Source organism: Pseudochaenichthys georgianus, chromosome 18 (assembly GCF_902827115.2).
Source record: "Pseudochaenichthys georgianus chromosome 18, fPseGeo1.2, whole genome shotgun sequence".
In the NCBI taxonomy this organism is placed as follows: Eukaryota; Metazoa; Chordata; class Actinopteri; order Perciformes; family Channichthyidae; genus Pseudochaenichthys; species Pseudochaenichthys georgianus.
The window spans coordinates 13,474,702-13,498,994 of NC_047520.1; the positions used below are offsets into that span (position 1 = coordinate 13,474,702).

The 24,293-nt window shown below is 44.0% G+C and overlaps 1 protein-coding gene across 2 annotated transcripts in view; it reads left to right on the forward strand.

The window, feature by feature from the left end:
* Positions 1-6,144: 6,144 nt before the first annotated feature.
* Positions 6,145-24,293, forward strand: part of nlgn2a (neuroligin 2a) — a 191,418-nt gene continuing 173,269 nt past the window's right edge. For both annotated transcript variants that reach the window (XM_034106624.1, XM_034106625.1), the window contains exon 1: positions 6,145-7,177. The gene's annotated coding sequence lies outside the window, so the exon portion shown is untranslated. The remainder of the gene's footprint in view (positions 7,178-24,293) is intronic.

Consider the following 24,293-nt stretch of genomic DNA (forward strand, 5'->3'; position numbering starts at 1 on the left):
GAGCAGTGTGATGTGGAAGTATCAGTTTCAAGCTGCCTTAAAGTATTTCCATGTGAAAATAAATGTTAGTAGGAGCTTTTTGAAATGGTATGCCTGCTTGCAACAGCTGCTTGCTTTAGACCAACTTTCTGGGACACCTTCGTATTTTGCTATGCTTACTGCCCTGGAAATAATGCTAGCCTGCTTAGCAATTAGTATTAATGATCAATCAAATCAGCACATATAGGCCTTAAGCCCTGAACCCCTGATGTCACCTGGTAAATGCTTTTGGCTTAGAGACTTTGAGTGCTTGAAATGGTAAATACAAATAAGACAGCAATTTGAAGTGACCTATCCTGTTACCTTGGGCCTATCAACTTGTGATATGTTGTAGATTGTGGGGTTACATTTTAGGTTTTTTATTGATTTTAATTACTAATTTTGGGCTACAAAATTAGATGTATCTGTCAAATAATCAATTTTGTCAAATAGCACCTTCAAACAAATAGTAGATGGTTTTAAAAACTGTGTAACATAATGTATGCATTCCTCTAACTTCATCAATTTAAATCCCTAATGATAATGTTTCTATGTCATTTCCCATGTCATGCTGGGCTTCCCCTAACCCTTGTGTTTACCAAATGTATGATTTATGGGTATTTCCCTCAGAATTGTGTTATGAAATGTTTTGAATTTGTCTGGGAGACAGTGCAATTGACTATTTCACTGTAGAATGGCCCTAAGCCAATCCAAATGTGCCCACTCACGTTCTCACAGACTTTTCCAGGATTCGCCTCCAAATCCGTGAGCCTGCTACGTTGGGATTGGGCAATGACATCAACACTGTCACACAGACAGACGAAAAGATTTGTGATAATCTCGAGGGCAATAATGCATCATTCTGTTGTCGGCTATTAATTCCAGAGTTCATTCTGAATGCTTATTTATTATTGCATTACAGCTAGGGTCACACCTCGGGGTGACTGACAACGGACAGCCATGTTTACTGCTAAGTGCCATTAACGCTCCATTGAACTACATTATGCCCGAGCTATCATTCCGCCCCGCGTCTGACTCATGAAACACATTCTCAGAGGCTGCTGTACCCGACAACAGACGCTGTTCAAATGAATTAATGACATAAGGCTCGGAGATAAATCCAACCTTACAGTGATAAGTGAGTATGTGGGAACAGGATGCCAGGAGGTAGGGTAAAGAGAGGGAGGGAAAGGAAGGTTGGGAGAGCGCCGGTTACCGACCCGGAGGGCGGATGCCTCGTCGCGGGGAGGAAGGTAGAAAGAGCAATGAGTGAAAGAGAATAAATGTGAAGCTACAAGGAAGTCAAGAGAGATTACCGGTGAGGAATTTGAACGTGAAATGGGGTAAATCAGTGTGAGGAATTCAGACAGGGTGTCATTTGTAAGAGGTTTAAAGGTGTAAGGGTGAGGATGCAAAGGACACGATAAGGGCAAAGAGGGGAGATTCTGAATGCACAGTGTCATGACTGTGAGGCGATTAAAGGATAATCACTGCTGCAGGAACATGAAACACTTCATTGTAAGGGCAATTGTGTCATGCACTTCCTGTGTTTCTCCTGGCAAACTAGCATCCGGCTAAAGCCCAGTCTCTTTTTCCCTTTTAATTGTGGATTAAAAGCTCCTGGCATCCTCTTAGTAGACTTTGTTCTCAGCTTTTTGGAATGACTTCTTTGCAGGCCTCCGATGGTGGCCAACAGGGGCAAAGCGCTACAATGGCCCAGAACACTCACACTAGGAGACATATGCTGCACTTTCAAAACTTTCAAATATAAAAACACAAATGTGCCAAGACCATGCGGAATTAAGAAACATCTTCATCAACTTGAGAACACATGTGCAGCATTTAGAAAACCATTCACCAACTTGACAAACCATGCGCAGTGTTTCCTAAAAGCGCTGGGAGCTCAAAACAGAATGGAAACAGGGAAACTAAAAAGTGATGGACACAGCTGGGACCAGAGCGCTTGTTGACGTTGGAGGATTATAAAGTCATCCAACAATAACGGTACGCCCACACAGCAGCTTCAGAAGAATCTTCCACCGCTTCCAACGCTTCTCTGCCCATTGACTTTGAATGGGGATGACGTCACTTTGCCTCGCTTTTCGCCGAACTGCATTGTGGGGGAGCGAAGCGAAGATTTCCAGGATGTCCAGGATTTCCAGGATTCCAAAGTTGAGCAATGTTCAACTTTTGAAGCTGAGCTGGAAGCGCCAGCCAATCAAACACGTTTATGCAAATCTGACAGTAGAAGCGCTAGCCAATCAAACCGCGTGTAAGCAGGGAGAACCAGTTAATTTCCTCATATTCCAAACGAGAAATTACGGGAGCAAATCACCCGGTTCTTTACGACCAGAACTATTAACGGGATACAAACCGGAGGAACCAGGCATGGAGGGAGGTGGCAGAGACAGTGGGTGAAACTGGTAGGTTTTCGCCTGTTTGGGGAGTTTATATATATATCTATTGCTCGCATAAAATCCCCGGGGTTTTTTGCTTTGTATGTCGGGGGCGGGAGATTCATGTGATTGGTTGTTGGTCGCATTGCTCGCAAAAAATCCCCAAGCTGTCAGACACGCCCAGCTCCAAGATTTTCAAGATTTTTGAAAAGCTGCTGTGTGGACGTACCGTAACTGTCATGGGCAACGCTCCTAAAATGTACGATTTATTGGCTTATTTGAACAATGTGATCACATGATTCCCTCCTTCGCTAACCTATTTAATTGAATTACAAAACACTTACAGTTATGAAACAGACTAACCCAACGTCAAAAAGCACTCCTTTATCACTTTTGAGTGTCCCCTGGTTTCTGTTGTGTTTTGAGCTTCTTGCAGGATTTTCGTTTATTCATATTGCTTTTAGTAAATCCTGGGCGTGTGTCGTTGGGTTGTTGTCAAGTTGGGCCCCTGTCGGCCACCCACTGATGAAAACTAATAAAGCGTTTGATGTTTACAATCCCACCATCGTTTAAATTAGCAATAAACAACCAAATAATTTGTTTCTCTTTGATATTATATTTCAATCTTCATGAAGGTGGAAGGGATTTGTGTGCTCCATAGGTCAGGTAGCAGGAGAAGTAAGTTAGGCGGGGAGAGAAAAATGGGCTTTCTGCATGCTCTGGGTGCTATCGACAGAAAGGTTAATGGCTTTATGAGATTGCAATGACATATTATTGTGAAGCAAACAATTATTTGATTGTAATATTGCAGAATGTAGTTGTTGCCGCGTGTTGTTAATGGAATATTAAATCCACAGGGATGTGTATGTGTGTGATAACGGCTTGAAGCTACACGGTGCACGTACATGTTTTATGTTTGCATTTTTATATGTGACAATGGGCCTCATGCAGGAAGCGATAAACAAACAAACGTCCTATTTTTCTCTTTTCATATTCTCGATTTGTTTTAATTTTGTTAGTACACCTGTGTTTTCTTATTTGTGCTTTGTACACCCCAGCACGTGCACTCCGCTCTGCATCAGCTAAACGGCTCGCTGCACCCGCACTGCGAGGGGGACCCAAGTTCCCATCTGCAAAAACACGTGGGTTTGCTATCCTGGCTCCAAAATGGTGGAATGAGCTCCCCATTGACATCAGGACAGCAGAAAGCTTACACACGTTCCGGCGCAGACTGAAAACTCATCTCTTTCGACTCCACTTCGAGCGATAGAATTGGCTTATTTTAAGTTGAGTAGCACTTGAAATGTTTTTGCTCTATGAAGCCTGATGTACTTATATGATTCTGTTTTCTTCAAGTTTGTATCTTCTTGGTCGAATGTGTGTTGATTAGATAGATACACACTCCTACCACAAGGTGTCGCCACATAGTTGTGACCTATGTTTAAATCCACATGTACGGTAAGGGACCCGAACAAGACCTCTCGATTAAATTTGGCTAACACTTTAGCACGGAGCACGAGTCAGTTCATTAATAGACTAACAAACAAAACAGAATGCACTTATTGTAAGTCGCTTTGGATAAACGCGTCAGCTAAATGCAATGTAATGTAATGTGCTTCTCTGGACAGGAACATAACATGTTCCTGTCCAGAGAAGCAAGGGCACTCTTCAAGATCAGAAAATAATCTTGTGTCCAGACATTGTTAGTCCAACACATACAATTTAAATTTGAGTAACACATTCTATTCTATTATTTCAGGATCCTATTTTAGATGTTTCTGCAACTAACACTCTAAATAAACATGTTTAATATGTTTAAGTTGAATTAATTAACAGTAGCTTACCTCAATATCACCACTGCTGAAATTCTTCGTACAGCTGCTTTTTTTTGCTTTTATTTCCCCCGTTTTTGTCAATCTTTCTGAGTATTTGCACACGGCACAACAGCTGCCCTTTGGCCTTACCTGTGCAAATAAAAAATAAAAAATGCAAATTCTCCTATTCCTCTCTATTGGACAAATTAGAGACAATATAAGAGAAATTATGTTGCGGCATGAAGCCCAATTAGCACGTGTAAATCTTACTTTCCCTTCTTCTGTCCCAACTGTGCAAAGTCTAAGCTGTTCGAAGGTGGAAAAGAAAGGAAAAGAGACCCAGAGGCAGGTGTCTGCAGGGACCCAGGACCCCCGGGGGGCCACATGAAAGAGCCTCTTGACTGGTCACTTGTGGGTAGAACTGCACTGCCCAGCCTGCTATAATGGGGTTTTGGGGGAATAAGATCATACATACACACAACAGAGGAATTCTCCACAGACCTGCAGCTCCCCCTGGGGCTCCACAGCCACGGTGACCTCGAACACAGCATACATCACGAGACAGATGTGTGTGTAGGGAATGTGTGTTTTTTCTGTGTTAAGGGAGAGCGAAAGGGACTGTTTGCTACATCATGATACATGGGTTTGCTACCGTGTATCAATGCAGTACATCAGTGACAACCCACACGGAGTTCTGTGGAAAAGGGATGTGTGTGTCTCGGTGTGTCTTAGTGTGGCTCACCCGTCAGGTCTCCCTGGTGGGCCATTACCTCTGATGCTTGGCTAGGATCTATGAAGTGCAGGACATGAACATTACCCTTGTACATACACACACACAGAGGCCTTCTCACCTTGGCCTGATGGGATATCACTGGGGGAATGTTCATCCACCACCAAAGACAATTTGTCTTGAAAGCCGTGATGGTAGGCCCAGAGCAGTCTCTCTTCCCGCTTCATCCATGTCCCTCAGGTAGCTGGATGTGTCCGAAGGTAAAAAGCACAGCGAGCTGACATGACGTTTTGGCTGATTGACGACAGGCTGGCTCCCCACACGAGTGGAGAGGCAGCAGCCTGTTCCCCTGCCTGCGGTTTATACAGGGAAGTGAATGAACGCTGGCGCACGGATGTTAAGCAGTAAATCTTCTCCACAATGAGATCTGCCTGAGAGCACATGGGCATTTGAGTAGTTCTGTGGGAGGCGTTCATTATAGGTCTGATTCCGTTAAAGCTTGAAAACAAGCAAAGATGGAGCATATATGAATGTTTTGTATCCTACGAGCTGGGAAGTCCTGGCAGGAAATCAGCCCACAAACTATGGATACATGGTTCTGCAGTGCGAGAGTGACGGAGGCAGATGTTTGGTTGTGTTATACGACCCAATAACAAACATGTGGCGCTGCTGCATCCAGAGGAGCAGGTGCTGCCCCCACACAGCCATTACCATCTGCAATAATGAGATCAGGGACTCAGATCACCCCTGAAGTAAAAATACAATAACTTCATGAACACAATTTTAAAATAATAAGTACAAATCTTTTCCAAAAGGGACTTATTAATGACTGCTTGTCCTAATCAAATTATATCATTTTTTATTTCCTGTTGTATCAGTATACAACTCACTTAATACCCCATTTGGCACTCAAAACACTGCTGTGATATTTATCCCTCAGTGAGCATGTTTAGCCTCATATAGGGAATAGCCAAGCAGAAATTGAGACTTACACGTTCTCTGTGTTGAAAGAGTAAATTATGATCGATGGAGGGATGCTTCAGGCTGTTGGGTGAATGGGAGAGGGGGAAAAAGAAAGATGCAGGATGGAGGGATGAATAAGGAGAGGAGGTGGGGGAAAAAATGGGCTAGTATCTCTTTAACTCCTTCTGACGTCATGCTGATGCAGATCTGGATGCGAGCGGGTGAGAGGAGGAGAGGGATGCCGAAAAAATGAAACTCCTCAGCACTAATTTCTCACATCTCTCTGAGGGAGAACATGAAGACAAACCGGACGACATTCTTGTTGGATTAATACCTATTTTCACCATTGAATGAGCGTCACGGCGACAGAAACGGCAGGGACACGCATTTTGTAGTTGAAAAGCGACCATATTGAGGTCAGAGTAAAGCGTTGCCAAGGCGACCAGCTTGCTAGGGAGGACACTGCGGCGCGCGTCATACTCCGAGAACGAGCGTGCGTGCTCGCGAGGGTGCGCACGTGCGCGCGAGACAGCTCTCCGAGGCGGTTACGGCGTCCACAGCAGCAGCAGCGGCGGCAGCGGAGGCAGCATCTCTTCATACGAGACTACCGGAACATCCCGCAGTCTGTGCCCGCTGTTACCGAGACGAGCTGAAGCTAACCGAGGCTTGAATTGGTGCTCGGCGGTGTCAAAGGTCTCCTTCAGGGGATTTATTGAGGATTTACCGACGAAAAACGCAACAAAAAAACAGAGCCACCATTGGTCTGCACAGGTGACTCTTCCCGGCTGTCAAATGTCCCGAGAGCCTGCAGACACGAGTTGTTTGGGGGTTGTTTTCGGTCGTTAAAGGCCTATGTAAAAACAGACAATCCTCCTGAAGCTGTCAGCCGAGAAATTAATGAAAATACTGCCGAGCTGGAGAAGACGGGGACTAAGCCGAGCCTGCAAGCTCGGACAGGGAATGATACTAAAGCCTGCCGTATGTGCTGTGTAATGCGGTAGAGCAGCTTCATTTTTTGGTGCCCTGTCTCTACTCATGAAGTCCCACCTGCCTCCCCAGTTGGATTGATAAAGTGCTGTCAAGGTGGTGGAGGTTTTTGTATTTATTTTTTCTGAAACGAGCACTTTTGTTTTGCTCGCTTGACATTTACCACCGCTGGAGGAAGGTTTAGTGAAGAGGAGAAGGAGACATCTGAGGACGAACACATCATCGGGAATCTGGCGTCCCAGCTGCAGCCGTGGATCACAAATGAACAGGTAGGCTGAGATTACACGGTCAACGCTGAATTCTGAGGAGATAATTCTCTGTGAAATCCTGTCTGCATACTTAAGAACGCTGTTTTAATTACACCTCCCTGTGTGCATTTAATTAGCATTTTTAATTGTGTGAGTGTGTGTTTGGTGTGAAAGAGACTGTGCTCAAGGGGTGTTTTTGACACCTATTGTGAACAAAATCTTAAGAAATCAACACCAGAATATGGGATCAAATTGATTATTCATCTTTAACTATCTGTTGCTTACATGTCATTTTCTAAAATCACATTTAATATTTTATTTTGAGATATATGATGTCAACAGGCCCCTCAACAAATGCATTTTTTGGAGTTGTCCAAAACATGTCTGCAATGAATGTATTTTTAGCCAATCTGTTGGATTATGCAATAAGGTTTTTGTATGGATTGCTGTGTGTTGATGTCAAACCTGTTGTTAATCGTGCCTTAATGCACACGATCGGCTCCTTCATAACACTGAAGATGCATCCTCTGTTCCATTAATGAGAACTTGGAGTTGGAGCTCCTCTGGTGGAATGAGAGAGACAGAGGCTGCTATTCACTCAGGCTGAGCTCATTTCCCCATCCTTGTAACTTGCAGAATATGTCGCCTATTAATCAAAGAGCATCGCCTGCGATTGCATCAATGCCGCATCAGTCATTGCTCACATGGCGATCATTGTGCACTGATTAAATTGTACATTGTCTGGAATAATAGTGGAACGATTGAGTGAAAAGGGTGACTTTTCTTTTTTTTTTACCAGCAAGCAGGCCTGTTTTGCAGACGGAACTCACAAAGCTCTCCCTTCAACAGTCAAATCATCCTTCAACTTAATACATTTCTTCACTCAATCCTTTTCACTCAGGAAACGCCATGGCCATGAGAACATATTCCCCTAAATACTCTCCTCCACGCACACACACACACAGATGCGCACACACAGCCTGAAGAATGGGGTGCATTTATATGCTGTGGCGGGTGTTGTGGGGCATTCGGATCGGCAGGGCCTGCTAGATGATAGAATTCAGCGGGGACAAGAAGACCTCTGTTCTTATCTGCGGCGACGAGAAGGGGAAGGCAGCTCCACTCATCTTCCTCGGTTAAAGCATCTCGCCTGCCCTACATAGCAGATAGTTGCTTCTCTTGGGGAGAAAGCATTTTAATGGAGGTGGGGGGGGATATGTGACTGTTGTTGTGCTAAATAGAGGAGTTGTTATTTATCTCGATGGCAGCTGGCTGGGTTCTTTGAAGACCTGTGGAGATATTTAAGGAGGGATAAAGGTGGCAGGCTAATGCATTGTGCTGAGCGATAGTGTGTGAGAGAGAAATATTTACACACAGAATGGAGGGGGGGGGGGGGGGGGACATTGTAGGGCATTTCTGCAGCAGTGCAATATGGTGTGATTCATTTTGGGTCAGTGGCTGATTTTCAAAAACAGAGAACAGGTGGCTTGTGCCCATTTTGTGCCCATTTTGCATGTGTGTGTTTTACACTTTAATAGTCCTTGTCTGTTTTGAACTGATAATGAAATCCCTCACTATTGTTCCCCACGGAGATACATCAGTGACACCATTGTGTTGGGATGTTTTCTGACTGTGGAGATGACGCTTCTAATTTTAGGTGAGAGGTGTCATCTGCGTAAGAAATATCTTCAGCATCATAGTGAAATGAAAATGTTTGTTTGGCACACTCCAAATTAATGAGTGAAAAGCCAAGGCTAGCTGAACACACACGTCCTGTGGGAGGCGCTGTTGTTCGTATCTACCTTCCGTGACTAGCAGCAGAGGAAGTTAACTGTGTGTGTCAGTCGATGCTTTGAAGGTGCAGAAATGTAAATCCAGTCGTGCTGGCATCATTTCATTCCCCCAACAGCAAGAATATGTTTTCCACCTCCCTGCTTACATGAATGTTCCAATGTGTGTTTATATAATTGATGGAATATTGCATAATTGTGGGATTTCTTTAGAAATGGTAACTTGAGAGCAGTGTGTTAATGAACACCCAAGAGTGTTGTTCAATATGTTGCCAGTTTCTGTACCTGTTGAACATGAGAAACCTGTTTCCTCTGCTTCTCTAGTGCAGCATAAAGCTGATTAAATGGAATAGCTCAACAATGGATGCTCTTTTGATATAAAACCAGGCTTGGTAATTGACAACACGCTGTTCACAATGGGGAGTTTGCCTCTCCTTCTCCCTTGAGCCCCAGTCTCACCGTGTAATCACCCATGTGTTTGAGTCATGTTTCGGCTCTCTTAAATACATTTTTCACTACCTCCCTCCTTTGCCAAAGACAGTATGCTTTCGTAACACCATATATACTCCGCACGACTCCTTTATCGCCTTTATTCCTCGTATTAATCTGTCTCTCTTCTCTCTCTCCATTCGTGGCATACTCATTCGTTTGGTTCAAAGGGAGCCTAGCTGTGTCCTCTTTGAGGAGTGTGCGTGGTTGCTATGGCAGCATCTTTTTTGGAAGGGTAAGCCCGCAAAGGTTTGACAACCTGAAGCTTTTGTTTTTTTTAAACTGGCCTGTACGTATGTGCGCTCTTGGGCGTGTATATTAGGGCTGCAAAATGCATCAAAACAACTTGCTCCTTATTGACTGCTGCACTGTTGAAAATGGCTGAAGGCTGCATTTTCCCCCTTCACGTTAAAGCCCAGTAAACACAGTCTCTGGTGTTGACATCAAATCGTTACGGCCAGATATTTCATTCCAATTAAAATGAGGAATCTTACCATTAGCAAGTCTTATTTACTTCAGCTTTTACAGCTTGCAAAAAAAGCATCTGAAGTAGGAATAGGGGCATACAAATGAAACTTTATTTATATAGCACTTTTCATACACACAGGTAACTTAAAAGTCTTTCAGTTCATTTGAACAATGCATGTTGTATTATTGAGGATTGTTCTTTGGGGAAAGTTCCCCCATCTCTGCTCATCCTATCAACTCATCCCATCAGTGAGTCTGTTTTGTTGCCATTCTCTGAGAGTGCTGGTGTCCCTCAGTCCCTGCACAGTGGCCCATCTCTCTCCTTTGTCTGAGCCTGTTGAATGAGGTCTTCTCCCTCTGGGGTGCAACATGAAGACGGGGGTTTGGAACCATTACTTGTCCCTCTCTTTCGTCGTATTCTTTTCCTCCATATTGCGGCATTTTCTTCTTTTTTTTTTTAATTGGGCGCCTTATTGTTCCTAGCTATTATATCTTCCCCTCACACACTTCTTCCTCTGTGTCCTCCGTTTGTCTTCAATCCCACATGTCGTCAGTCAACCCGAAGCGAATGGTGCTGCAGTGTCCCCCGTTGGCTCATTAGGGTTAGATCAAGGTCGAACACTCTGTGATACGTTTGATTGAAAAAAACTCAAGTTGGCTTCCTAAGTCTCCAGCCAACACCTTCACACTGCCACTCCTCCCGCTAGAACCTGACTGACCACCGGCCAAGATCGATGAACATTTACTCCTTTTTTCTTCAAATAGATAAAAGCCAAAGGAAGACAGGGAAGGTGAGAAACCACCCAGAAAAGCCAGATCCAAGCTGCTAGCTCCACTCTTTAGTTGGACAGTGCCGGAGGTTGGATACAGCTACAATAGAAAACACCTGCAAGGATCAAAACCACTGTTGAGTGATCTTTGAGCAAATAATACCATTCAACAGGACTTCGTGCCTCTGTGGCGCAGAATCTGCACTGAATAGAAAGTGGGATACAGATTTGATGGAATCAACAGCAGTAGAGTCAGCAACAGCCAGGATTAAATACATCCTGCTTTCTAGCCAATCAGATTGACTGACATTCAGAATCCATGTTGCTCTGAGCAGTGCGGCTGATCCCTCTCGCACACTGAGAGACTTCCCTGGATGTCTCCCTTGCGTCCATGGGAATGTTCACCTCTGTACATCTCTTTCGTAGTCCAGGGAATTCATGCACAAATCTCACTGCAACAATTTTGGAGATTAATGTGTTTTGACCCCCCCCTCCCCCACCCCCTCCATGTCATTGATTACAGTCCATGTTGTCTCTATAGCACGCACGCACGCACGCACGCACGCACACACACACACACAGCACTGCAGTGAATCTTTCTCTCGGGTACACTTCGTCATCGATGGGGACGCAGAGAGATTGATTGAGTTATGGTTGACAGCATCTCAAGGTCAGGAGTAGCCACATCCTCTGGAGTACTCCGTAGTAAACCCTCAGCATCGCAAACAAGCCGCGGGTCAACGGGTCCGGAGACGGGCAAGTATGCAGGAATAGTCCCGCCCTCCCACCCCAGACACATACAGATAGAGGAGAACAGGATGTGCTCCGAAAGTCAAGTGTTGTCACAGGAAAAGAACGGAACACACAGGAAGTGTTTCAGAAAAACAAGCCGTAAGAGTTGACTGTACAACTGGGAGAGAGGTATGACACGACATTACAATACCGCCATCTCTATTTTGCACTCTTACATCTGCTCCATTCTACCTCCTCCTCCTCCCCTGCTGCTGCTGCACGCACATTAGTATGGCTGAGACACCACCACACATATTAGTATGAGCTGTCAGCTGGAGCCCTAACAACTATCTGGAGAAAGACCGGTGGAATTGTAATGCTTGGCAAAGGAAGAAGCGGCAGTAGTCGGCTGTGTTGGCCAACATGCTGAAGTGTTATCACCGCGGCTGCACTGTATAATGATGAGGGTTGTTAACAACAACACACATCTTTTGCTGATGTGTGCCGGTGCCTCTGTCAACGTAATGAGCCCTCCGTGGCGGAATAGCCAGTGGCTGCCCCGTAGTACGGACTTGGCCCTAATCCATTTGATGTACATACGTTGCATTGGATTGCAGTGGTTGGGTTTTACGGATGGCCAGAGCTGGAGGCTAATAGCAACACTTGAGCACGAAGTGATTCTGTTGTCGATCTCCCGCGGGTTCGGCCTGGAGGAGTTTTGGATTAGCAGCAACATAGTCACTCACTACCTCCTCGACTGCGATGACATCTATTGCGAAGGAGTGGACGTGTTGGTTGCATGCATGCGTGAAAAGCTGCAACTTCAATTTCACTCTAACAATTGAGCCTCGACCTCTTCGCCTCTAAATTAATGGAGCATTTCAAGTATTTCTGTACGCCGTCTCGCTCCAGTTGATGCGTTGTTAGGCTGCTGGGCTTCAGCTGTCATGATGGCGTCCTTTAATGAAAGAATAAGCCTACGTAGTGAATTAGGATGTCTCCTCCTTGACAGGCTCTTCCTAGTTTCTCGCGGTGTTTGTGTGTATGTGCGGAGCGTGTGTGTTAGCGAAGGCGCGACAGTGATGAACGATCACCAGAATGGCAGCGTTACACTTTCGCGGCCGATGATGCCAAGCAGGCAATGATGGTCGCTGTTATTGTCACAATCAGCAAGGAAAACACTAACCCGCACGATGGACAGACACACACACACGCCACAGTGTATGGTTCTTTCATTTGTTTGAACTAAAGACACTATCTCTTGGTTTTCTCTCATTATTTAAGGATGCGCCATGTGCATCCTTCATGGGAAACAATGTGTTTCGGTTGAATCATTCATCTGTGTTTACACTGTCTCTCAAGGCTAAAGCCATTCCTCTGGTGACAAATGGGAAAGGAAAGAGGGGCTTTATTCCAATCTGTGGGGATCACTCCCGGGACAAACACCCTGAATGAGCAGATTTCTGTGGACTTTACTTGTACAGGTAGCAGCTCACAGCACCGGGGACATAAATGTCAGTGTTCTGACTCGTACTGAGCTTTATTGAGTGCACTTATCTGCTACCCTCAGGCTACACTATCTTGGTGAAAATGACTCATCTTCCCTGTGCTGTGCCCTTCAGATGTCCCCTCTGAAAGTCTGGAATTTACTGAAAGAGGGAAAGGGATTTTAGGTTCACAAGTTTTCGATTTTCTAGAGGCAAGAGGGATCACAATAAGAATATACAAGATCAGAAATACAAGTAATGGAGGCTTGGATTATAAAAGTAAAAGGAACAGGAATATATAGGTGGAAAATATCGAGTAAAAATCTTCCCATTACAGCAAGAAAGATGAGGCTTTCTCATCTTAATTAGCCAGGGTAAGGGAGCATAACCTTGATTGCATGCTAGCGCTAACAGCTAATGAGTGGTGAGATTGCTTTGCTAGGATGTGTTAACTTGTATTGATGGCGGAGCGTGGTCAGGTGGGGGTGTTTTCTGCAGAGATGAAGACCTGGGAAGAAAGCAACCGTCGCTCCCCTGGTGCTTACATGAAACAATCTCTTTCCGTTTGGGTTAAAACTCCAGAGACTTGGAAATAAGAAGGGGAATAGGAGAAGGGGGCGGCGATTTAGAAGGCGGCGAGTCAGCAGGATTTTCTGGCCCTGTTTCTCTCAGTGCCTCTTTTTCTCTCTCCTTTTGTGGGGAGTAAACACATTTCAAAGGATGAGCTCCATCCTTCTTACTGGAGAACGTGCTTCACATGCTTTGTGTTGTGTTGTGTAACACGGCTCATGCGTTTGCTTGACACGTTCTTTCCGCCTCCGAGCATCTTTTGACGAGTAGATATCGGAATTGATTTTCCAAAGGTCTATGGAAGACTGGCCCATGGATTGCGTTCTTGACATCTTATTTTGCACGACTTTGACAAATCTGAAGAGGTGGAGTAGTATCGATTCCAGAAGGTGAGCCAATAGCTCACCGTCATCACTAACATGGAGTAATTCCCATCAGAGAAGTATTGGATGGTCCCGGTCAATTTCGTTAAGCACACGAGGGAATGTGACCCATTTTTATCTTCACATCCTGCCAAAATATGTTCGCCTCACCCATTGTCACCCTTCTCCTAACATCCACCCCTTTGCCCTCCCATCCCTCCCTCTTTCTTTTCAGCCACTGACCACTCGGGCCAGCCTCTCCATTTTCTCCTCTCCACTTAATTAACCCATTGATCAGGTTGCTCATAAATTAGTCTTCGGAGAGGCCCTCATAGAGCACTCTTCACCTCCTCTCTCACCCCTCACCCAGAGCCATTCGTTCATTGGCCACACGGCTCCAAACAAGGTCCCCGGGTCTCAGTTGTGTCTTCATCTGCAGCCAAATGTATTTTTTCCGATGCCGCTGCTCATAGATTTACAGCAGAATGGCCAAAGCTGGAGAGTGTGGAGAGTGGAATTAAGGCAAGTGGAGAGCAGGGAGTTGGAGGTCAGTGCTGCTCTCGTACAACCCCTCAATTTATTAGACTCGCATCGCTCAACCTTTTCATGGCACCCCCCTTGTGCCTGTAATGTTTTCGGCTTCCTTCCTTCCGTCTCCCTGCCTTGCTCCTCGTCTGACCCGTTGTCCAGTGAAGGGTGCTGGGGGCCGTGCTCTGAGATTTGGCCAATTAGCGGGATCTCTGAGATCATTATGGAGGGAGGTCATTATAACTGCCCCTTCACAACATCCTCTTGACCATTTCTTTCATTTCGGTCCTGACTCTTTTTCCTGTTTACATTGCTTAAATCCCCTTAATGAGTTCCGACCTATCTTCATTCTCCACCTCAACCTCAGCTCTTCAAGCCCACTCATTCCCTTTTATTACTATTCCATCATTACCTGTTTCTCCCTGACACTCCTGACTGTGCTACTCTCACCCTTACCCCCACTGTAATGTTGTATCCTTGCCCCATGGTGCGTCTCACCGTTTGCACCCCGTCTAGTTTTCATCCCTGCCTAACGGAGTGTTTAAGGGTGCTAAATGGATCCGAACCGGGAACATATGTTATCTACGGTCCAATTCGGGGTGGGTGGAAGGTTTGATTTAAAGGCTTGGCTCAGCGGGTTCATTCATATCCCCAGGTCTCCTGCTATAGGGCCACAGCCAGGGATTGAAATATTAACTGAACCAGAAGCGATGGGTGTGCGTGTGGAAGTCCGTTAAATACAGACTGTTTTCGCAAACTGCTGAGGGGAATGCATATGGAAGAGAAATATTTTCTGTTAACAGTGTAGTGAAAATAACTTTGTCACAATAAAACTCACATTGGGTAGCGCCTGTCTGGCACAGGGGAAATATACACTTATACTCACCACCTCTGAGTTGGGTTTGCTTCTAGGCTGCAGTGCTTCCAGCTACATTGGGTGCTTACTCAACACCTTTGGCCAAATGGAAGGGAAGTCGTTCGGGGTTCATTATCTACACTACAGTACAGGATCCACAAGTGCCTCTATGGACCCGTCTTTTAGTATCAACCTTGCGGTACATTACGCCCATTTCGATGTGTAGGACGAAGAAGTGACAAGGCTCATGTTTTTCAGTGGTTTTATTAGTACCACATGACCATTTTGTTGTGTTTGATAGTCCTTGCAACCTTGGCAAGTGCTCATTTTGTTATTTCTGAATGGATGGCTCCTACAATAGTAATACAAACTGGCAGGAGATAGTACAATCCCTTGTGGCCTCCTGCAAATAATAAAAAAAGCAAAGAGCGTGAACATTCAAAGGTACACTAATGCCTTCAGGGCGAAGGAGAGCTGAGATTGCCCTGGGGGGGTGAATAGATTCCTTTCTGCTCATGTGGTCGCCTACTGTTGCAAAGGCTTGAGGGAAAAAGCTTCTGCAGAAGATGTTATTGCCATGTATGACTTCAGAGATCGCCCTAATGGGCTCTGCCAAGGGGGTATCTATCCATATTTCCATTTTCTTTTTGTATGTGCAATGGGGAAACAACTGTTTTGTGGTTTTCTTATACATTTTATTAATATTTTGACTTTTGTCATGCGATTGATAGCCTGACGTTTTGTAGAGCTGAGTCCTCATTGCTATGTGACCACGTTTCGCTGGACTGCTGACTTCTGTATGCCTAAATGGCTCTCTTGGTTCAGCCTGTCATGCTCTACATGGAAGGACACACACATGGAGGTTCACTAGCCCCAGGCACATTTCACTATAGCTGTCACCGCGGCATATGAGCAAATATGTTTCAGGGAATAATCCGATCTGCCAAGTGCCCTCTCGAACACACAAGTCTTCTCTGTATAACAGTTATATAGCTATTACGTTTACTCTTGTCAGAGCCAGGCTTCAAGGTCAGTCATGACGGACAGGGATTTAGAGTCAGAGCTGAGCAGAGAACAAGTTAAACATTTTGGTTTTACGCATTAGAGCAAAAAAGATTCCCAGGCATTCTACAAGTCAAGGTCAGAGATAACACTATCACATTTGGCTGGGTGGGGATATTAAAAACCATCACAACTTCATCTCCGGAGTGACAGAGCCTACAGAGATTAGCATACCTGTGAGCCCTCAGTCAGCATATTTATGCATAATGTTATACTGTACAAAAAAATCCTTTGTTCATTGTATTATTTACCGCGGCACGGACAATAAGCCCTATCCCATTTACATCCAGCCTTTTCATCACCTGTGTAATCTCGATGGAAATACAATATTGTATATTTTCACCAATCCATATCTCTGCCGACTTATGGATGCAGATTTGAACCCCCATAAAAGTAAAGGATATACTTTTATACTCTAACACAGTTTGTCAATGTATGACTCAGCACATTCATTTAAAATCAAATCATCAATCCATCCCGAAAGCATGGCAGTGTGTTCTTTAGTTTAACATTTCAATTCAGCATGCAAACGTGGCAGTGTGTGTTGGTCGTAGGGATAGGTGGAATTTATGAATTTGAAAGCATTTAAGCAATTCATAAAAATTCAAACTGTATATTCAACTCTCCTCTTGACCTATACAACAATTCCCTGGATTTAAAGGATGATCTTGAATAGTTCCCTGCGATTATAGAATAGTATTTTTGAAATGCGTAGTTTGCACATGTTGGAGTTATTGGTTTATTATACCTTCACACTGCCAGAAGATTCATAAAGAGCTTATCTCCAATAAGGCCTTGTTAACTTGTAAGCTATGGAGAACCTTGTGCAGAGCCTTCATGATGCCGGTTCCCTTAAAACCATCCCCTTCCATCTACTGTACCCCAATCCCTCCATTATCCTCAACCTGAAAGCAGCAAGGTGTTGGTAAATGATGACTTGCAGCCAGTCATCATCATACATCTCCATTCAGCTGACACGAGCCTCCATACCCCAGCTGTAAGTACCCAGCATCAGACTTGGGGGAAGGGCTTTTTTTTTTTTATTGCATTCTCATATCACATATTTGTGAAAATCCATACTCAAAGCGTTTGAGGCCATATTGATGAAGAAGCATTGGATATGTGTTGTTTTATCGAGTGGTATCCAAGCATTTTATTGCATAAAAGAGTCAAATTCATTGCTTTTCAGCCCAAATTGAAGTTCAGGTAGATTAAAGGTGGGGTAGGTAAGTTTCAGAAACCGGCTCGAGATACACTTTTTGTTATATTCCATGGAATGCTCTTAACATCCCGATAGCAATGAATATCTTAAGTGCTTTGACAAAAAATCCATAAAAAAAGTTTCTCAAACTTACCTACCCCACCTTTAAGACTCCGCTGCTGGCAGTGCTCCTCGTGTCGAGGAGCGACACACTAAATCCGAACCAACACCCAGTCTATCATGTTATCTCGGACTGATGCATGATGGGTACAGACCCTGGCAGAAAGCCGGAGTCATCCTTCACTCGGCTGCCTGTGTCTGTGATGGAGTAGGTGCCGCGTCGCAGGACTATTGTCGGCTTTTTGCGTCACATTATGGAAGACAACCGGAGCACCGTCCGCATATAAAGAGCTTCTCCACATTGAGAAGCTCAGGAAAGCATCCCAGGGAGATGCATGTGAAGGGAGAGCAAAACAAATGGAGTTTCTAATTCAAACTGGCATCATTTGCATTTGTATGTATGTGTGAAACAACCTCAATACCATACACACAGACAAGACAACATGGCTTCAACTACACACCACTTTGTGCACAAACCTGCATGTTGTAATGTCACAACATTTCAAAGTGCTTGTGTGATCCCAGCACTTACATCGCGCTGCCTTTTCGGGAGCGAGTTCTATTTGACTAAACACAAAGCCGTGCTCGGGCAACATGCACACACATAATTACATCATGCAGGATCATTTGTGAATTTGTGAAAAATAAATGTACAGTAAATGTCTGCAGACTCACCGAGCATGCTCAACCACAGTCTCCACACATTAAGCTCACTCGAGCCTGAATGTGTATCAAATTACTGTACACTTACACGAGCACACGTATGCATGATCGCACACACGGATGACACTCAGCATAAGCACCGACACCTGTCAAGCACAAAATGTGCCCACCACACAGATCCCACACACAACATCTTTTCCTAATGGCTTCTAAGTGGTTCATTTGAGTCTTTGGATCGTTTTGCCGCTCTGTGGCATACATGTCACATCAACGGCTGGCTTGCCAATCTTTTAAATGAAGCGCACTGACACCATTACATCTCGTTATCTTTGTCTTCACTAAAATGTAGTTCTGAAAAGATGGCGTAAGTACCCGGCTCTATCAAAACACACAAGTCAGGGCTTTTACTTAATGTTAGGTTAAGTGTTATAATACCAACGCATACATCTTTTACTTTCAATCTTTAGTACTTCGATCTCCACTCCACTTTGAACTGTGTCGTATTCTTCTGACATTTTATATAAGTACAAATAGTGCTGCGTACCTGGACTCACATTCAGGTTCAGGTCCGGACTCAAGTCCAGAGGTTCAGGTTCAGGTCCGGACTTATAAGTCCGGACCTGAACCCATGGCTTGTGTCAAGTTGTGTGAGTAACTAAAGTGAACTTATTGTGAGCTAATTATCAATTGAAAATAAACTCATAATCAACTCAAATTCAAACTCGTCAGGTTTATTGTGCTCCCTTCCAACTTGTGTCTACATTTCTCTACAAAGTACAAATGTAAAAAAAAAAAACTTTGTGCCACTAAGTCTACAAATGACTTATGACAGCAACTACAGTGAACTACTACAAAGTTCAAACATTTATTTCATTTACCAAACTAAAGTAACCAGTCAGTCCCTGAGCTGACTGAGCCTAAATCCCTACAACTTTGCTGAATGGTAGAGTGTAGAGTAGACTATAGGCATTACACTGTTACACACCTACTATACAGTATACACTGTAGTGACTGTACAGTCAGTGTACATCGCTAGCTTCCCTTGACGTCACACAGATCTCTCGAGCAGTTGCGATATTTTGCGAGACTTCGTGAGTTCAGTAATGGCCGCCATATCAGAAGCCGACACAATGTTTTTCATCTTTTCTCAGCGCAAATTTCTCGATCTATGGAAGGTTTTAGATGGTTTAGAACAAAAACGAGAATATACTTAAGTGCTAGTTTTTTTGCGAGTCCAAGTACCGGTTCCCGACGTTCCGGACTTGAACCGAAACTTTTTACAAGTCCAGTACCGGTTCGGCGTACCGGTACGCAGCACTAAGTACAAAGGAGATGTAGCAGTCAGTGACTGCATTGGCTGCTGTTTGACACATTTAAAGAAGACATTTTCCTGGCATGTGACTCTAGTAAGTCATGCCAATATTGTCTGTTTCCCTCAGGAGCATAGGTAGAAGAAGCACGGATATAACAGAAGCCTAAACCTGTTGGTTGTTTCCCAAGTGCACCAAAGTATTTATCCTCTTAACCATGACCATAAGATATCCTTAGCGTAAACCCAACTTGTTCTGTCTGCCAAACTCTTGAAATGACTTTGTTCGTGATTGTTTTCTTTCCCTAACCTTAACAGAGTTGTTTGTATTGCCTAAACGTAGCCAAACCAAACCCATGGCTGTAAATAATTTCAAAAAATGCATAAACTTCAAACTACACCAAGAGCCAAGGCCAAACCAATAATTGTATGTTGTCAGAACTCCTTTCTTGATGATAGAAAGACAATAATGAGAAATAACTTCAGCTGTATGTGGTCCTACTTCTTTTTCCATTCATCTGATGTACACACATATACAGTACACACTTATAAACCGACACACAGGGGCTCAGCTCTCCCTGACTTCCCGATCCATTTCTCCTCTTCTTCTTCTCCCTCCCGCTCCTCTCTGTGTGGTCTCCCCTCTTACAGTTATGTAAGGCTCCAAAGCAGGTGTTTCGGAGAGATTGTGTTTTTCCAGCTATTTCTGGGCACAGGTGGACATGGAGAGTCAAAGCAACACATCAACACTCCCCAGACGATCCTTCCAATCGGGAGCCCAGATGTTTCAGCTGTGGCAGGAATAGACCTGTGTGTGTGTGTGTGTGTGTGTGTGTGTGTGTGTGTGTGTGTGTGTGTGTGTGTGTGTGTGTGTGTGTGTGTGTGTGTGTGTGTGTGTGTGTGTGTGTGTGTGTGTGTGTGTGTGTGTGTGTGTGTGTGTGTGTGTGTGTGTGTGTGTGTGTGTGTGTGTGTGTGTGTGTGTGTGTGTGTGTGTGTGTGTGTGTGTGTGTGTGTGTGTACATTTAGGTGCATCAGTGTTGCATGAAAAACTCTTAGCGCATGGCAGCAAAACAATATCTGCTCACACAAATCAGATATTCATCCATCTTGCACTTAAAGACTGCTCTGACACCAGTGTAAAAGCCTCAGGCCGGATATCTAACCTTTAGCAGCATATACATTTTGCTCCATCATACATGCGTTCCTAACCGCCATACAGGGAAGATAAACACCCCGGAGGCTACACGTTTATCTGCAGGTAAATACACCGAGGGACCATTCTCCATGATTGCGGCACTCACCCGATAAGAAACAAAATGGGATCTGAAGCGCGACAGAGCCTCGGCCATGAAACATCCCGGCAGTATACGTGTGTACATTCGGTGAATAGCATGGGTAGATTATAGCCCCCGTTGCAATGATAACGTTGGCTTTTAGAGAATGACTCGTAGCCTGACTGATGCCGCCGCTCCGATGTAAAGGATTATCCCATTACTGAGACCTGGGCATTAGCACTCAGTCACTCACCTCAGGGAATGACGGAGGGACTGAAAAGGGAGAGGAGGGGGGGGAGAAAACGGAGGGACGTGTGATGGGGTTTTTGCGGTTGGGTGAAGAAGATGAGAAGAGGGGGCTGAATGAGGAAGTGAAAGTGATGAAGAAGGGAATGAGAGGGATGTAGGAGGGAGGGTTGAGAGAGCGGAGACTGCTGAATGGATGGAAATATAAAAAGGGGCAAGAAGCAGCGGCAAGAGAAGACAGGACATTACAAGGAGTGGGGGGGGGATTCTGGAACACTAGATAAAAGCCGATGATGAAGATTTGATAGTGTGGCTGTGAAGAGATAGAGTGCATTAGGGAACAAAACCATGAATGATGCATCAGAGAAAGGACTGTTTGAGTTATTGCGGCTGGGAGCGGGGCAGGGGAGGCTGGTTGAAAGGAGCATTTTTATAAAAAGGGGAAGAGAAAGGCGATTGGCAACAAAAGAGAAATGGAGGATTACTGCGGTTGGCAGTGAGATGGAGAAAAGATGGAATGAAAGGGAAAACCGAGACGAGTTATTCCTGGACCAGTGTTGCAGGAGGAGAGAAAGAGATGAACAGGGGGGGGGGGGATGAAGAAGGTGATGTGTATTTGAGGAGGAGGGCTAGAGGGGGGAAATGTAAGAAATTGGAGAACATGGCTACGGAGAAATAGAGAGGAAAAGGCTGATCCCCCCTGGGATCTGACTTGCCCACACACACACACACACACACGCACACGCACGCACACACACGCACACACATGGGGGCAATAGACGTTGCACCTGCATTGATTTGATTGGGCTCCTGTCTGTTCCTATGTTGGCCTGTTTACGAGTTATGTACACACACACGCACAGACGCACACACATAGGGGCAATAGACGTTGAACCTGCATTGATTTGATTGGGCTCCTGTCTGTTCCTATGTTGGCCTGTTGTTTACGAGATATGTGCACAGTACACACGCACACGCACGCACATCACTGTTGTTTACAGCCTGAATCCAGTGTTGCCCTTGAGTGTGTCCAAACACAACCTTCTATCAGCCGTACTGAATCTATAGATTTAGGACTCTTATTCTGTAAAACTGATAAATAGGACAGTAAACCAACGGACAAACAAACAAGAGATTACTGATAGCCTAGGTTTTATGCGCGTCCCTTTCACAAGCATGGCCTCGGCTCTCTTATATAACTCTTTGTTAACTACTGTATACACTAGGGCTGCACGATATTGGAAAAAACTGACATTGCGATTCCCCCCCCCCGCGATATGAAAAAATACAGGAATTGAAGAAAAGACCGTTTTTCTTTGTCCGCAAACCAACCTTTCTTGAACTTTAATGCTATACAATTAGTATTTTTTTAACATTATTTAACCGGATGAAGGATTTTAGTCACGGACGTCTGATCTTAAGTTGTTAGAGCAACAAGCTGAGCTAGCTTGGTTAGCAGCGCCGAATTGCCTTGGAGAAACACATGAAACTACCTTATTCAGTGTTTTTACCTTTAATCACCGGGTCCGGTTGCTTTGGAGATTTGATTGTGAATCGTGGTTTGCTGTGCATGCAGAGCCTGCATGTCACTCACTCAAGTACCCCTGACATGAGTCACGCAAGTTTTCCTTTTGTAGCAAGCAGCAAACATGATGTGTTATGTCGCACGTCCTAAAAAATTAAAAAGTACACGTCCTGCGATGTGAATATCGCGCAGCCCTAATATACACGAGATGTTTCTTTGAAATAGGGAATTAATTCATGGTAAACGATTAGTCTTGATTTGTATTTTTGCATATCTTTGACCTTGAACCGTTGTTTCTGCCTTGCTTTCAGAACCATCACATAGCTGTTGTATTGAAAATGATATGTGTCGGTGGCATTGGGCTTGACTACCTTTGGAGATATCATTAGGATTTTCATTTGTCGGCATTTTCATTCTCGTTAAAAGCACCTTGCGTTACTTAATGTCCTGATCTGTGGTATTATAGAAACAGTATAATAGGATGTATTGGCAAAAGCTGTTATGGCTTTAAAGCCTGTGAATGCACACTGACGCTAAGTTTGATGTTTTGAATTGGCTTTGAGTGGGTTATGCCACTGTCAGTCAAAGCCAATAGGTTAACCGCACAGTAAGAAAAGAAAATAATTTAATCTGATGATATCTTAAGAAATTAAACTATTAGAACCCATCACCCAAACATGAGTGGGTGTTAGACAAGTAGCGCAGAGACAATTCATGTCAAACACTAAATGGCTCTGAGTCATTCCAATGTATTCAACGAAGACGCAATCAACACCAACCAAGCTGTGATTGGATGTATGTCCAGTCAAATATATGTAATCGTTACGGTGACTTTCCTCATTATGCTTTCTCTTACTCTTTAACTAAAAGCACTTTTCAACCATTACTTTGCAGCACCTTGAGCTTTATATGCAGATATTGCGTAAATAGTTGAATTGCTAAATGTAAAGGGATACTTCTGAGCCCTTTTTAAGTTGTCAAAGCTACTTTTAAAACCACTGGAACTTCAGTCTGAACTGTGAGTACGGTATATAACATCTGTCTCCACACTATTTATAGAAAGCAGAAGATACATTGTGTAGAACTTTGTCCTTTCATAGATGACCATAGATCTGTCCTGGAGAGTTATTGGAGTTGTAGAGTTATGTCACATTACGCCCCACCAATGTCTCTGGTGGGCAGTAGTTAAAGTTGTGAATATTATATAGCAAGTCTGAACTTCTCTTCTGGGAACTCTGATATTTTAAGCAGTAAGCCACTGGCTTACTTTTTGTTGGAACAAAGCACCTTTTTAGAATGGCAGATGATGAAATATATAACATGTCCTTCAATGTGTTTAGTCTATTCATAGCAGAGGTGGAAGAAGTGCTCCAATTATTCACTCAAATCAAAGTAGCAATACGCCAGTGTAAACATATTCAGTTACAAGTAGAAGTCCTGCATTCAAAATGGTTCTTGAGTAAAAGTATTACATCAAAACGTACTTTAAGTACAAATAGGAAAAGCACTTATTATGCAGAATGGCCCATTTAGGCACCATATCTTTGTATTATAATGATTGATGCAATAATGTGTTAATCACTTTAAATGATTTGAATTACTTTATATATTACTGGGTTGCTTAATTTATAATAATGTAGGATCATTCATTATTTTATAAACGTTATGTAATAATAATGTAAACT